Raw genomic sequence first — 15,826 nt, forward strand, 5'->3', positions numbered from 1 at the left:
AGTCAACTCAACCTTCACAGACAACCCTAACAATTTCCTTTTTCAAAGGTAGAAACACAAAAATATCAGACAAGTGTCCTAATTTCTTTTTGACAGGGACCTTTTAGAAACATGGCTGATGGTCTGCCTGTTAGATTTATGACTCACAGTTACTCATTTCCTATAAGAATGATAACAGCCTGTAGGGGGAAAAGGTGTGAAAAGACATTAAGAGAAATGAGAAAACACTTTATATTGGCAACTTTGACACCTTTCCAGAATTTTAAAGAAAGCTGTAAATAAACTCCCCACTTAGAAATCATGGTTACTCCATCCTCCTTGAAGGTGAATAATGGCAATATCTGTGAACAGAAGCATAATGCTTCATCAAAGCAAGGTACAGAAACAACTCCAAAGTTAAAAAGTTTTCACCTTGATTTTACCCTAACGGACAAAAGGAGACAAAACACTAAAAAATACACAAATTAAGCCGGGCGTTGGTGGCACACGCCTTTAATCCCTGCACTCGGGAGGCAGAGGCAGGTGGATCTCTGTGAGTTCGAGGCCAGCCTGGTCTACAAAGTGAGTTCCAGGACAGCCTCCAAAGCCACAGAGAAACCCTGTCTCGGAAAAAAAAAAACCAAAAAAGAAAATACACAAATTAACCAAAAGAAACACAAGCACAGATTAGAGATGTCTTTGAGTATTTTCTAAATTTTAGATAAGTGGTTAACTAACTGATGGATTCAGACATAATTAAAATGTTTTCAGCCGTGTAAGTTAGAGTTTACATAATTCACACTCTCTATTCCCACACAATACTGCAAGTGAATGGTATCACTGTCCATCTGCACCAAGAAGCTGAACTCACCTCGAGCCCTGACTTTCTTCTAGCAGGCCTTCCTCCAGAAGCACCTGTAATGATTAGCTTGGACAAAACCTAGAATCTTTTGGGAAGAGTCTCAGTGAGAGACTGTTCATGGGGTTGACATATGGGCATGTCTGACACAGGGATTGTCTCAGGTTCATTAATTATGGAAAGAACCACTCACTGTGGGTGACACCATTCCCTACGCAAGTGTCCTGAACTTTATGAATAGCGAAACTGAGCTGAGGGCAAGCAAGCAAGCCACATGTGGATGCATCCATTTCTCTCTGCTCTTGCCTATGGGCGTGACTAGCTGCTTTAAGTTCCTGGTGCCTTGATGCTTCTCATAATCAGGGACTGTAATTGGGAAGTGTGAGTTAAAATAAACTCTCTCTCCCCTGAGTTCTTTTATTTTTTACAGTGTTTTATCACAGCCATGGAAATAAAGCTAGAACAGCACCCACCTGTACTCTAAGAATCTCTTCCCTGAACCTCTGGCATTAACTGAGGCTTTTTCATTAAAAACCACCCAGGTTCTTTAGACGCCAGCCTAGCGTTAGACTACACTTTCTGACTCTAGCACTGGGACAATTATCTCAATCTAATGACACTGCATACCTGCAAATACTTCACTCCTTATACTCAACTCCAGTTTGACTCTGTACAGATGGCACTAGACAGGACCACAAGACAGAAACTTAACAAGGATACGAAGGAACTAATAGAATTCACCTTCATTTCTTATCAGCCTTACTTCAGCACCAAACACATTCTGATCACACCAGTCTCCATGCTGTGTCCTAAACAGCTTATATCTTACCTTGATTTTGATCATGCTAGGTTTTTCATGACCATTGTCCCCTTCTTTTCACAATATCTTCTGGCAATCTCCCCATAATCCTTAAGAGAACAGTGAAGTGGTCTTTTTCAATTGTCTAATCACAAGTGCCAATCAATCTAGACCAGAAGCTGACTCACAATATGGCATGGAAAGCTTGCAAACCTAAGGCTAAAACTGGTGCACATTAATTCCATCACTAGTCATCATTTAGAATGTAGTCACATAACTATACCTAGCCTCAAATCAGGCTGGCAGAAGCAATGTTCACTAAAGGAAGGAAAACAACATGGTTGGGCACTCAGTAATTTCTACAATAGAATGTTTAAATAAGAAAAATTCAGCTGAAGATACCAATTTGTTTACCTTGATTTGAGCACTAGAGAGTATACACATGCATTAAAACATCATACGATATTTTAGAAACACACATGTATATGGAGATCGAAGGACAAACTCAGGTATCATGATCAGGAATGCTAGCCAAACAGAGTCTCTCATTGGCCTGGAGTTCATCAGTTAGTCTAGACTAGATGATCAGTGAGACCAGGGATCCTCCTGCCTCTGCCTCCATAGCACTAGGTTACCAGGAGGTACCATCATGCCTGGCACTTTTATGTAATAACTGAGAGCTGTGCTCAGTTAGGTCCTCATATTTGGATGTCAAACAATTTACTAGTTGAGCCATCTTTCCATCTCCAAATTTGTAATATTACATGCACCAATTAAAATAAATAAGTAAATAAAAATAATTATAGTATCAGCAAGAAATACAAATGAAAAGAAACCAAAAGCTACATGTGCTTGCCATAAACACCCACTAGAAACTAAACTGAAGCTAGCATATAAATGCAAAAAATGGGTAGTGAGTCTTTACTTGTTTAGATGTCTCAGGGATGATCATGTTGGTCTCCTATATGTTTTATATAATCACTGTATTTATTAATCTACTTTAAGCCATTCTTCTTAATATACAACATTACAGAGTGTATCATAGTATTGACAGCACAAGATGCCATATAAACAAATCTATGGACCAACATTACTTGTAGAACATCTATGAAATAATCCTATAAAGTACCAATAAGGAGAATAAACAGAATACTATAAAATGCATCATTGTAGCTATAGATAGAGTTTATTCAAAGAACATAAAAATGTTAAACACTAGGAATTCCATGACATAAACCAGTATAGTAGGGCCTGTGAGATGGTCCAATGGAGTAAAGACTTGCCCCTGAGCCTGAAAACCTATGTTCAGTCCCCAGAATCCACACACTGGAATCCTCTCTCTCTCTCTCTCTCTCTCTCTCTCTCTCTCTCTCTCTCTCTCTCTCTCTCTCTCTCTCTCTCTCTCTCAATTAACAGGACAATCTCAGACAACCATGTAAGCCTGTCCTCCTCACAGTTCCAACCCCAGCAACCCAGTTAAAATAAACTGAATGCCATATCCTAAAGGAGTAAGAGCTATTCTCAGTAAGATTCACAAAAGGTACAGATGATAATATTCTGCCCCAAAGGGCTGTGCTGGATAATTTTATGTCATCTTGGCCAAAGCTACAGTAATTTTAAAAGAGAGAACCTCAATTGAGAAAATGCCCCCACCGTATTAGCCTGGAGACAAATTTGTGGTACATTTTCTTGATTAATGATTGATGTGAGAGGGCCCAACTCACTGTGGGTGACACCACCACTAGGCAGGTATCATCTAGGAGTACATAAAAAAAAACAGGATAAGCAAGGCATGATAAGTAATCCCATAAGCAGTGTTTCTCTATGACCCTTGCTTCAGCTCCTGCCTCTAGGTTCCGGCCGTGAGCTCCTGCCCTGGATTCCCTTTATGATGGACTACATGAGTAAGAAGAAATAAATCCTTTTCTTCCCAACTTACTTTTGGTCATAGTGCTTATCACAGCAATGGAAACCACAACTTTACAACCTTACAGGGAGGGTAAAACACTGGATTTAGGAATGAGTGCTTGAGTAAACATTAGACCTCTTTCTGGAAGAAGCTAAGGCTTCCTAACAGTGCGGTGACCCTTTGGGTAAAAGTCCTGCATTACAGTTACCCCTCCAGCAACAGAGAAAGCCACCACTCAGCACATCTGTCACTGTCAACACCTGCCCGAGGAGCTGGAGTCACTGATTTCCTGATCAGGCTCCCTGGCAAGTCTCCATGAAGGTTGCTCTTGGTGACTCCATCTGCGGGAAGATGGAGAGTGCGTCTCATATACAGGCATGCCATGACTCTCTGCAAGGGAGGGCAGGTGAATGCTTTAAGGAGGGCCTGCGATAAAGCTTCAAGTGGCATGGCAAAGCTGTGGATTGCTGAGAAACAGTGGCAGCAGACAGATCCTCTCAGCAGGAAGCTATTAGAGTAGAGGCAGCTGGTTTTGGAGCAAATGAACCCAGCCAAGTGAGGTGGAGGCAACTTTGCTAAGGCTGGCAGGCTATGCAAAAGGCACTAGACCCAGTCACCAGAGATGAGCCCTGTGCGGTTACAAGAAGGAAGGATCATAGCTCCCAAATTGATCTTTATCAATCTTCCTCCACTGTACCCCTCAGGTCCAATATCAACTGGTACCAACGAGGTGAGGAAAAAAATACAAAGAACCCCTACTACCACTCAGATCCACAGGAAAGGCTTTAGGCATAGTCTGAAACCTTCTTCAAGGGGAAACCAGACTGCAAACTTCCTCCGTAACACCAACAGCAGCAGCGTAACCCCATGTTTATCTTTTTCTGGTGCTGGTACCACAGATCAACCAAGGATTTTAAAACGACCAGCTATTGACCCACCATAGTGCTGGTCCCTACTGGGACATCAGAAGAGCCTTTGGAAAACATCTCATCACTAAAATCAATTCCAGGCACATTTAATACTGGAGGAGTGAGATTGCACACAGAAGTGTGGTGTGGTGAAGATTTCAGGGAACAGCAGTACATAGAAATCCAAATAAAGAAGTGGGATGTGGGCCTTGGAGGGAGGAGGGGAGGGGAGGACAGTCAGGCAGGCAGGCAAGGGGAAAGGAAGAACACTGTGGGTGGGGAGAACAGAATGAGTGGGGGCTCAAACATGGAGGAGAGCTGGCATGAAGAGAAGGTCACATCATCTGGTGAGATTCATGAGCCTATCTCTACTGGGAAGATAATTGAGGCGGATCATTATGCTGCCAGTCTTTTGTACCAGGTCAACACCAGCTCATTACCTACCATGTGACCATCTCAAGCTGATCCAGGCCATCATCATGTCTCACACACTCAGCAAGGGTGACCTACAATATCAGAGCTGGTTAGAAAGCTAACTGGATTTCCTGACAACCTCATTCATGAAGCTTTTCTCCCAGGCATGTTTCTTTATATTTAAACCTTAGGAACTTTATCCCCCCCATTGTGACCATTTTACCAAAGACGATGCTCCGTGAGAACAGCTACATCTATAAACTTTATCAACTATAGAATAAGCATTGGGCACCAACCATGAATGAGGCATTTGGGTATTATGATAAATAACATAAAAATCAGAAAAATCATAAAAATCAGGGAAAACATATTTACCTTTATTTTAATACTAAAGTAATAAATGCATTAAATAACTTGATGGTTATAATACACTAGGATAGGATTTGTGAATCCTCACATCTGAAAGAAAATGTGAGGGAAGAGGTAAGGACATATAGAAAACACATTGCACTCCAGAATGTGACGAAACATGATACCTGAGAGCTCTGACTATTAGAAATATCAGATAAGACCATTAATCCAGCTTAGGTTTGTGGCAAGGACAGCCAGATATCAAGGACTATTGATGAAGGCACTCATATTGGAATTTTGTCTTAAAAGTGTGAAAAAACTGTCCTGGTTAGTTTTATGTCAACTTGACACAAGCTAGAGTCATCTGAGAGAAGGACCCTCAGCTGAGGAAATGCCTCCATAAGATTTGGCTGTAGAGGCTGAGCAAGCCATGATAAACAAGCCAATAGACAACACCCCTCAATGACTGACTTCTGCATTAGCTCCTGCCTTCAGGTTCCTGCCCTAATTGAGTTCCTGTTCTGACTTCCTTTGATGATGAACAGCGACATGGATGTATAAGTCAAACAAACCCTTTCCTCCCCAAATTGCTTTGGCCATGGTGTTTCATTGCAGCAATGTAAGAAAAAGACATAAAGGAAAAGATAGCAGTGGCAGAAAGATCAGAAATACAGAAAAGCAGGACAGCATGGTCATCCAAGAGCTGACCCTGTATGAATAAATGATGCACAGCACTAAAGAGAAGGCCAGATAAAGAGAGACCAGGTCACAGACCTATCATCAGAGGTCTTCAGCACCAGGCCCTAGAGCTTGATCTTTTCCATAGAAACTCCAGGGAACCAAAGGAAAATGTAGTCACAGAGCAGAGGACAGCATAGAGGCTTACAAAGCATGCACAGGCCTGGGATTCAATAGCTAGCAACACACACACACACACACACACACACACACACACACTGCTCAAATGTTTCAAATTTAGATAAAAAAAATTTTAAGAGAGCTGTTCCTCTGGCAGCATCAGGTAAACAGGCCGGCTTCCCGGCCTGTGTTCCAGTGCCTGCAGATCGCCTGGGAACTGCACAGAGCTCCCAATCCCGGCGGGAGCCAAGCACCCCAGACTCCAGATCTTCGCTCCCACCAACGAGACCAGGAAACCAAAGGAGCCAGGGAGAGCAGGGGAGTAGCTGTTCTGGATCAGGTACAACAGGACCCAGCATAGGGTCCAGGGGACCAGGTAGGAGGCTAAGCGCCCCAGATTCCTCTTCTTCTTCTCCACCCACGGGACCAGCATTTGGACAAGGAATAGAAGAACCACCAGATTATTGGACTTGCTATCACCCACCAAAAGGGAACTGTGGTACCCAGACCAGTAAGGGGCTCTTTCTGCACCCACTAGAAGAAGAGATGGGAAAGAGACAATACATAAACACAGTCAGCAACAGAAAAACAAATATGACACCGCCAGATTCTAGAGACTCCATAACCAGCAAGACCCCAACATTCCAATGCGAACGAAGCAGAAGAGAACGACCTTAAAAGCACTTTCATGAAAATGATAGAGGCCCTAAAAGAGGATAAAGGAAAATCCCTCAAAGAAATGGAAGAAAAAACAAACCAAAAAATGCAAGAAATGGAAGAAAAAACAAACCAAAAAAGGCAGGAAATGGAAGAAGAAATGAAGCAAAAAATGCAAGAAATGGAAGAAAAAACAAAGCAAAAAATGCAAGAATTGGAAGAAGAAACATACCAAAAAAGGCAGGAAATGGAAGAAGAAACAAAGCAAAAAATGCAAGAAATGGTAGAAAAAACAAAGCAAAAAATGAAAAAAATGGAAGAAGAAACAAACCAAAAAAGGCAGGAAATGGAAGAAGAAACAAAGCACAAAATGCGAGAAATGGAACAAAAAGCAAACCAAAAAATGCAAGAAATGGAAGAAAGAACAAAGCAAAAAATTCGTAATAGGCAACAAACGGACAAAAAGATAAACAGAAAAGTGCAAGAAGCAATGCAAACACTGCAAGGGTTGAAAACTGAAATAGAGACATTTAAAAAAAACACAATCTGAAGAAAGGCAGAAAATAGAAAAGCTGGACAAACAGTCAGGCACTACCAATACAAGCATTGCCAACAGAATAGAAGAGATGGAAGAGAGAATCTCAAGTGTTGAAGATACACTAGGAGAAATGGATTTATCAACCAAAGAAAACCTTAAATCCAACAAATCCTTAACACAAAACATCCAGGAAATATGGGACACCATGAAAAGACCAAACCTAAGAATAATAGGTATAGAAGAAGGAGAAGAAATCCACCTCAAAGGGGCAGAAGGCATATTCAACAAAATCATAGAAGAAAACTTTCCCAACCTTAAGAAAGACATGCCAATGAAGGTACAAGAAGCCTACAGAACACCAAATAGAGTGGACCACAAAAAAATCCCCTTGCCACATAATAATCAAGACCCCAAACATACAGAATAAAGAAAGAATATTATGAGCAGCTAAGGAAAAAGGTCAAGTAACATATAAAGGCAGACCTATCAGAATTACACCTGATTTCTCCATGGAAACTCTGAAAGCCAGAAGGTCCTGGATAGATATTCTACCTACACTAAGAGACCATGGATGCCAGCCCAGACTACTATACCCGGCAAAGCTCTCAATCACTATAGACGGAGAAAACAAGATATTCCATGACAAATCTAGATTCAAGCAATATGTGTCCACTAACCCAGCCCTACAGAAAATTTTGGAAGGAAAACTCCAACCCAAGGAAGCTAACTACAACCAGAAAAACATAAGCATTAGAGAATCCCTCTCTACCAACAGCCAAAAGAACAAAGGGGTGAAATGCCACACATAATTCCACCAACAACAACCATCGCAAATCAAAGAAGGATGAGCAATCAATGGTCATTAATATCCCTCAATATTAATGGCCTCAACTCACCCATAAAAAGACACAGACTAGAAGAATGGATTCGAAGACAGAATCCTTCCTTCTGCTGCATACAAGAAACACACCTCACCCTCAAAGACAGACATTACCTGAGAGTTAAAGGTTGGGAAAAAATTTTTCAATCAAATGGACCCAAGAAACAAGCAAGGGTAGCAATCCTAATATCTAACAAACTAGACTTTAAAATAAAATCAATCAAAAGATATGAAGGAGGTCATTACATACTCATCACAGGTGAAACCCACCAAGATGAAGTGTCTATCCTGAACATCTATGCCCCAAATACAAAGGCATCCACATTCGTTAAAGAAACATTATTAGAACTTAAATGTCATCTAAAGCCCCACACAGTTATAGTGGGAGATTTCAACACACCACTCTCACCACTAGACAGGAATACCAGACAGAAATACAACAAAGAAGCAAAGGGTCTAATAGAAGTAGTGACCCAACTGGGATTAACAGATATCTATAGAACATTTCATCCACATAAAAAAGAATATACCTTCTTCTCACCACTACATGGAACCTTCTCAAAAATCGACCACATACTTGGCAACATATCAAACCTCAGCAGCTACAAAAAAATTGGAATAACTCCATGCATCTTATCAGACCACCACGCTTTAAAATTAGAATTCAACAACAACACAAATTGCAGAAAACCTACAAACTCATGGAAATTGAATAATGCTCAACTGCACCATCCCTGGGTCAAAGAGGAAATAAAAAAAAAAAGAAATTAAAGACTTCCTCGAATTCAATGAGAATGAAGACACAACATACCCAAACCTATGGGACACTTTGAAAGCAGTGCTACGGGGGAAAGTTCATAGCACTAAGTGCTCACATGAAGAAACAGGAGAACAGTTATACCAGAGAATTAACATCACAGCTGAAAGCTCTAGAACACAAAGAAGCAAACTCCCCCAGGAGGAGTAGACGCCAGGAAATAATCAAATTGAGGGCTGAAATCAATAAAGTAGAAACCCGGAAAACAATACAAAGAATCAATGCAACGAAGAGTTGGTTCTTTGAGAAAATCAACAAGATAGACAAACCTTTGTCCAAACTTACCAAACAGCAGAGAGTGAACACGCAAATTAACAAAATCAGAAATGAAAAGGGGGACATAACAACAGACTCTGAGGAAATCCAGAGAATCATTAGGTCATACTTTGAAAACCTGTACTCCACAAAATTCGAAAATTTAAAGGAAATGGATGACTTCCTGGACAGCTATCATTTGCCAAAACTAAATCAAGAACAGATAAGCAATTTAAATAGACCTATAACCCCTATGGAAATAGAAGCTGTCATCAAAAGTCTCCCAACCAAAAAAAGTCCAGGTCCAGATGGCCTCAGTGCAGAATTCTACCACAAATTCAAAGAACAGCTTATACCAATTCTTCTCAAAGTGTTCCACACAATAGAAGCAGAAGGGTCTTTGCCAAACTCTTTCTATGAGGCTTCAATAACCTTGATCCCCAAGCCACACAAAGATACAATTAAGAAATAGAACTTCAGACCAATATCCCTCATGAACATTGATGCAAAAATACTCAATAAAATACTGGCAAATCGGATCCAAGAACACATCAAAACAATCATTCACCACAATCAAGTAGGTTTCATCCCAGGGATGCAGGGATGGTTCAACATACGAAAATCCATCAACGTAATCCACCATATAAACAAGCTGAAAAACAAAAATCACATGATCATCTCACTAGATGCTGAAAAAGCCTTTGACAAAATCCAACACCCCTTCATGATAAAGGTCTTGGAGAGATCTGGGATAACAGGGACATACTTAAACATAATAAAAGCTATATACAGTAAACCAACAGCCAACATCAAACTAAATGGACAGAAACTCAACGCAATCCCTCTAAAATCAGGAACAAAACAAGGCTGACCACTCTCTCCATACCTTTTCAACATGGTACTTGAAGTTCTAGCTATTGCCATACGACAACAAAGGGGGATCAAGGGGATACAAATTGGGAAGGAAGAGGTCAAACTTTCACTGTTTGCAGACGATATGATAGTTTACATCAATGACCCAAAGAACTCTACCAGGGAACTCTTACAGCTGATTAACACCTTCAGCAAAGTGGCAGGCTACAAGATCAACTCAAGAAAATCAGTAGCCCTACTATATACAGATGATAAAAGGGCTGAAAGAGAAATCAGAGAAACATCACGCTTTACAATTGCCACAAACAACATAAAATACCTTGGGGTAACACTAACCAAACAAGTGAAAGACCTGTATCGTAAGAACTTTGAATCTTTAAAGAAAGAAATTAAAGAAGCCCTCAGAAAATGGAAAGATCTCCCATGCTCTTGGATAGGTAGGATCAATGTAGTAAAAATGGCAATCCTGCCAAAAGCAATCTACAGATTCAATGCAATCCCCATTAAAATCCCAGCACAATTCTTCACAGACCTTGAAAGAACAATAATCAATTTTGTATGGAAAAACAAAAGACCCAGGATATTCAAAACAACCCTGTTCAACAAGGCAACGTCCGGAGGCATCACCATCCCTCACCTCAAGCTCTATTACAGAGCTATAGTCCTGAAAACAGCTTGGTATTGGCACAAAAATAGACAGGTAGACCAATGGAATCGAATTGAAAACCCGGGTATTAACCCACACACGTACGAACATCTGATCTTTGACAAAGAGGCTAAAAATATACAATGGAATAAAGAAAGCATCTTCAACAAATGGTGCTGGCATAATTGGAGACTGGCATGTAGAAGAATGCGGATCTATCCATGTTTATCGCCATGCACAAAACTTAAGTCCAAATGGATCAAAGACCTCAACATAAATCCAGCCACACTGAACCTCTTAGAAGAGAAAGTGGGTGGTACCCTTGAACGAATTGGTACAGGAGACAGCTTCCTGAACATAACACCAGTAGCACAGACAGTGAGATCAACAATTAATAAATGGGACCTACTGAAACTGAGAAGCTTCTGTAAGGCAAAGGACACAGTCAGCAAGACAAAAAGGCAGCCCACAGAATGGGAAAAAATATTCACTAATCCCACATCTGACAGAGGGCTGATCTCCAAAATTTACAAAGAACTCAAGAAGCAAGTCTCCAAAAACACCAAAGGACCCTATTAAAAAGTGGGCTGCAGAACTAAATAGAGAGTTTTCAATAGAGGAGTCTAAAATGGCTCAGAGGCACTTGAGAAAATGCTCAACATCCTTAGCCATCCGGGAAATGCAAATCAAAACAACTCTTAGATACCATCTCACTCCTGTCAGAATGGCTAAAATCAAAAACACCAATGACAATTTATGCTGGAGAGGATGTGGTGAAAGGGGGACACTCCTCCATTGCTGGTGGGAGTGCCAACTGGTTCAGCCACTTTGGAAATCAGTATGGAGATTCCTCAGAAAAATGGGAATAAACCTACCACAAGACCCAGCAACTCCACTCTTAGGCATATATCCAAAAGATGCCCATTCATACAACAAAGATGTCTGTTCCACTATGTTCATAGCAGCTATATTTGTAATTGCCAGAACTTGGAAGCAACCTAGATGTCCCTCACCTGAAGAGTGGATAGAGAAAATGTGGTACATCTACACAATGGAGTACTATTCAGCAGAAAAAAATAATGGAATCATGAGATTCGCAGGCAAATGGATGACACTAGAAGAAACCATCCTGAGTGAGGTAACCCAGTCACAAAAAGAGAAACATGGCATGTACTCTCTCATATATGGATTTTAGACATAGATCTGGGGAGTGCCAGCCTACAATCCTATGGCCAGAGAGTCTGGGAAACAGAAACTTCATTTAATGGCTGATCGAAGAACAGGCAGACTCCCTTAGTTAAGTACTGAGCTGAACTCAAGAAAGCCAGTAACAGAGAGGGAGGACTGATGATCAAAGGGATTAAGACTGGGCTGGTTTAACCCCCAGAAACAGCTGACCAGACAAAGGTTAACTCTTGAATCCCAGGCATTAGCCTGGGAATCCAGCATGGGACTGATCAAGACCCCCTGAATCTGGGTGTCAGTGAGGAGGCCTAGGGAATCTATTGAGCCTTGGGCAGCAGATCAGTACCCATCCCAAGTATACACACGGACTTTGGACTCCCATAGAACAATGTGAGGTGCACTCTCACCCTGAACTCTTGGGGAAGGGTCTAGGCCCTGCCCTATATGAAATGACAGACTATGGACACCCCCATGGAGGGCCTCACCCTCCCTGGGGGAATGAGGGGATAAGGGGGGGCTGGGAGGAGGGCACGGGAGGAGGGGAGGGAATGGGAGAGGGACCTGGAACTGACTTGTGAAGCAACCTCGTTTCTTATCTAAATTTAAACTGGAAAATAAAATATAAAAAAAAAATTTAAGAAGCATTGAAACCTTTAAACAGCACAAATGCAAAATAAATTTCTTATGTAACTAAACAAGAGAGTACATTAAATAAAGATTAGCATTTCAAAGTAGACTGGGAGGGGCTGAGGAGATTGCTTAGTCAATGAAATAATGCCTTGCAAGCAGAAGGCCCTGAGTTAGATTCCCAGAAGACATGCCAGACATTGTGTTATATACTATAATTTCATACGAGGAAGGCAAAGACAAGCAGCTCCCTGGGGGAATCACTGGATGGCTACCTTTGCCTACTTGGTAAGTTCCCTGTCTCAAATACAAGGTGGATGGCAATTGAGGAACGGCACCCAAGGTTATTGTCTCGCCTGCATGTGCACACATAACCCTGACACACAAACACACACATATACATGAACCAAAGATCAGAAAAAACTTAAATAAAAACTAATTAAAGTAAAACACTGACTAGACAGAAAGTACATTAAGAGAACAGCTTATTAAAATGAATAATAACAAACCAGTCAAAATTTTCCAAATATTTTAAGATAGTTCAAGTAAAGTGTTAGATATAAATGTGAAGATGAACCAATAACTGTCAAAGAAGTCTCCCCAAAAAGGAAATAATAAAAAGATAATTTTTTAAAATTAAGGAAGTTCTTCATAAATTGAAATAAAACTTGTACCTATATATTTAAAGAACACATTGCTGCCATGGAAAATAAAATATCAACACAGATGCTAGCTAGCTAAGTATCAATCCTTAAATAAAAATAAAATACCTTAAATATCTAAGCAAAAAATAAAAACCATCTTAGTCATTTGTAGGGAAGAATGTCAATTAGATTAGACATCTTGACAGCCAAAGTTCACACTAGAACACAACATAGCACTTTTAACATGGTCAAAAAGGTTACCCACAACAATCTTTCAGCATAAGGGTCATTGATGTAGGAGAAATTAGACAATATCCTTTCCAGGAGCCGATTCTGAAGAATTTACCATGAAGTATCTTCATACTACCACACCAAAAAAAAAAAAAAAAAAAAAACCAGAAAAGTATTCATCAGTATTTCAGGATTCAGCACGGAATATATTTGCCTACAGAAATAAGACTAAAGGATTGAGGTGATTACATTAAAATAATATAAAATAGAAGCCACAGTAGCCAGCTGTCCCCCTGAAGGGTTCCCCCCATGGACCTCTATTACAAGTAGACAGAATCATGACTAACAATGCAGAAAAGAATTTAAAAATGAAACATAAAGAAGAAGTGCTGGTTGTATTGAGTGTGTGCATGTGTGTGTGTGTGTGTGTGTGTGTGTGTGTGTGGCTGTGCATGTGGGTGGGGGTTACAGGCGAGTACCACCACACGTGACTTTTATGTGGGCTCTGGGGTCTAAATTTAGGTTCTCGTGCTTACATAGCAGGCACTTTAATTAACAAGTAATCTCCTTAGCACTTTCAAATTGGGGATTGTGAAGTAAAAATAAATTAGAATATAACTAAGAGGTGAGAGCAGCCTTCACAAAGAGAAAATTGTCCCTAACTGTCATGTTAGTGTGAGGGGCGGGGGTTGTGATCTGTAGTTTTTGTTTTTGTTTTCTTCTCTTGTATCCCAGCCTGGTCTTAAACTGTTCATGTATCTGAGGATGACCTTGAACTCCTGATCCTTCTGCCTCCACCTTTAGAGTACTACAATTACAGACATGAGCAAACTTTCCAACTTGATTTTGTTGCTCTTGAATTTAACAGTGTCCAAAGGACGTAATTTACAATCTTGCTGAAATGTTAAGCAAATTTTCAAAATTATAGTTTAACAATTAATTTTAGGAAAGTAGCAGTTTACTTGTTTCTCTAAAGAATTTCCTTTTGTGGACAAAACTGTTAGGTATGTTTCTGAGATGTGGTTTCTCTCACAGTTGAGAGAGGTTGTGGTTGAGGTTAAATTCAAAGATCTCACAGGCTTTGGCCTTAAGTGTGGTTCATTTACTGTGTTAAAGTCTTGTCTGAACTTCCAAAGAAGAAAGTGCTGTTTGTGTAGCTGATCTTCCCAGCTTAGAGTTCGGCAGGTGTGCTGAAGTACTTCCTTCAGCAGGGAGAAAGCACAAACTAGATCCCCTGAGAGAGCCTTCCTTCCCTTCCCAACTTCCCTGCTGTTCCATCCCACCTCATCATGTGCTGTAACAGTGAGGACCTAAAATGACAAAATCTAGACAAGAGACGTTGAATGGAAAGTAAAATGACTTCATTGGTTCTGACATAGATATTAACAAGAGTGTATATGTATTTGGTTCTGTTCCTAAGCCTAGCAATCAAACTGTTAGTACTGACTGCACTTAAGACTAAAAGAAATTTCTGGTAATGTCAGCAAATAAAACTGGAGCATACAAGAACAATGGGAGAAAGGAGAAATGGTTTTAGTTAATCTCAGTATTTGTCATCATAGGAAACAAACCAGGTAGACCTATAAGAGTGTTATAGAAAGATAAAAATGTGTCTGTTGTTGGCTGTTTTCTTACCATGTGTATGGGTGGTGTGTGTGTGTGTGTGTGTGTGTGTGTGTGTGTGTGTGTGTGTAAAATTACAGACAGGTGAGTACCATGGCATGTGTGTAGAGGTCACAGGACAGACTCAGGTGTTGACTCCTACCTTGCTTGAGAAAAGATTTCTATTATGTGTCCTTGGATACACCAGACTGGCTGGCCAATAGCTTTCAGGTATTCTTCTGTCTCCATTTCTCACCTGCTGTAGAAGCACCAGGATGACAGACATATACTATTGAGCCTGGCTTTACATCTGTACCTGGGATTTGAATTCAGGTCCTCATGCTCGTGTGACAATCATTTTACCCATCGAGCCGTCTCCCCAGGCTCCAGAGTGTGTCTTTTTTAACAAGTAAACTTTGAAATGGAAGGGGAAAATAGTCATACAAAACAGAAAATACACAAATTCAAAGCAGACAAAGTATAAAACAATATCAAATGGAACCATCATGTCAAAAGGTCATAACAAAAAATATGACTTCCATGCTTCTTTTGAACTGTTTTACCTTCTCTTCTGTTACTATGATAAAAAAAAATACTCCGAAAAAAAAAGCTTAAGGGAGGAAGGGGTAGTGTTAGGCCCCATTTTGAGGTACAAGCCCACCATAGTAGAGATGTCAAGGCAGCAGGAGCTTGAATCCCCTGGTTACATTACATCTCAGTCACAAGAAGAGAGTGATGAGCACATACATGCAAATGCTCAGGTCACTTTCTCTACTCCTACACAGTCTAGGATT

At 40.5% G+C, this 15,826-nt stretch overlaps 1 long non-coding RNA gene across 2 annotated transcripts in view; it reads right to left on the bottom strand.

Moving 5' to 3' along the window:
* Positions 1–636: 636 nt before the first annotated feature.
* LOC110340786 overlaps positions 637–15,826 on the bottom strand; it is a 144,455-nt gene continuing 129,265 nt past the window's right edge. For both annotated transcript variants that reach the window (XR_005870369.1, XR_005870367.1), the window contains one exon: positions 637–1,747. This is a non-coding gene — a long non-coding RNA (uncharacterized LOC110340786). The remainder of the gene's footprint in view (positions 1,748–15,826) is intronic.

Source organism: Mesocricetus auratus, unplaced genomic scaffold (genome assembly GCF_017639785.1).
Source record: "Mesocricetus auratus isolate SY011 unplaced genomic scaffold, BCM_Maur_2.0 Super-Scaffold_100022, whole genome shotgun sequence".
Lineage (NCBI taxonomy): Eukaryota > Metazoa > Chordata > Mammalia > Rodentia > Cricetidae > Mesocricetus > Mesocricetus auratus.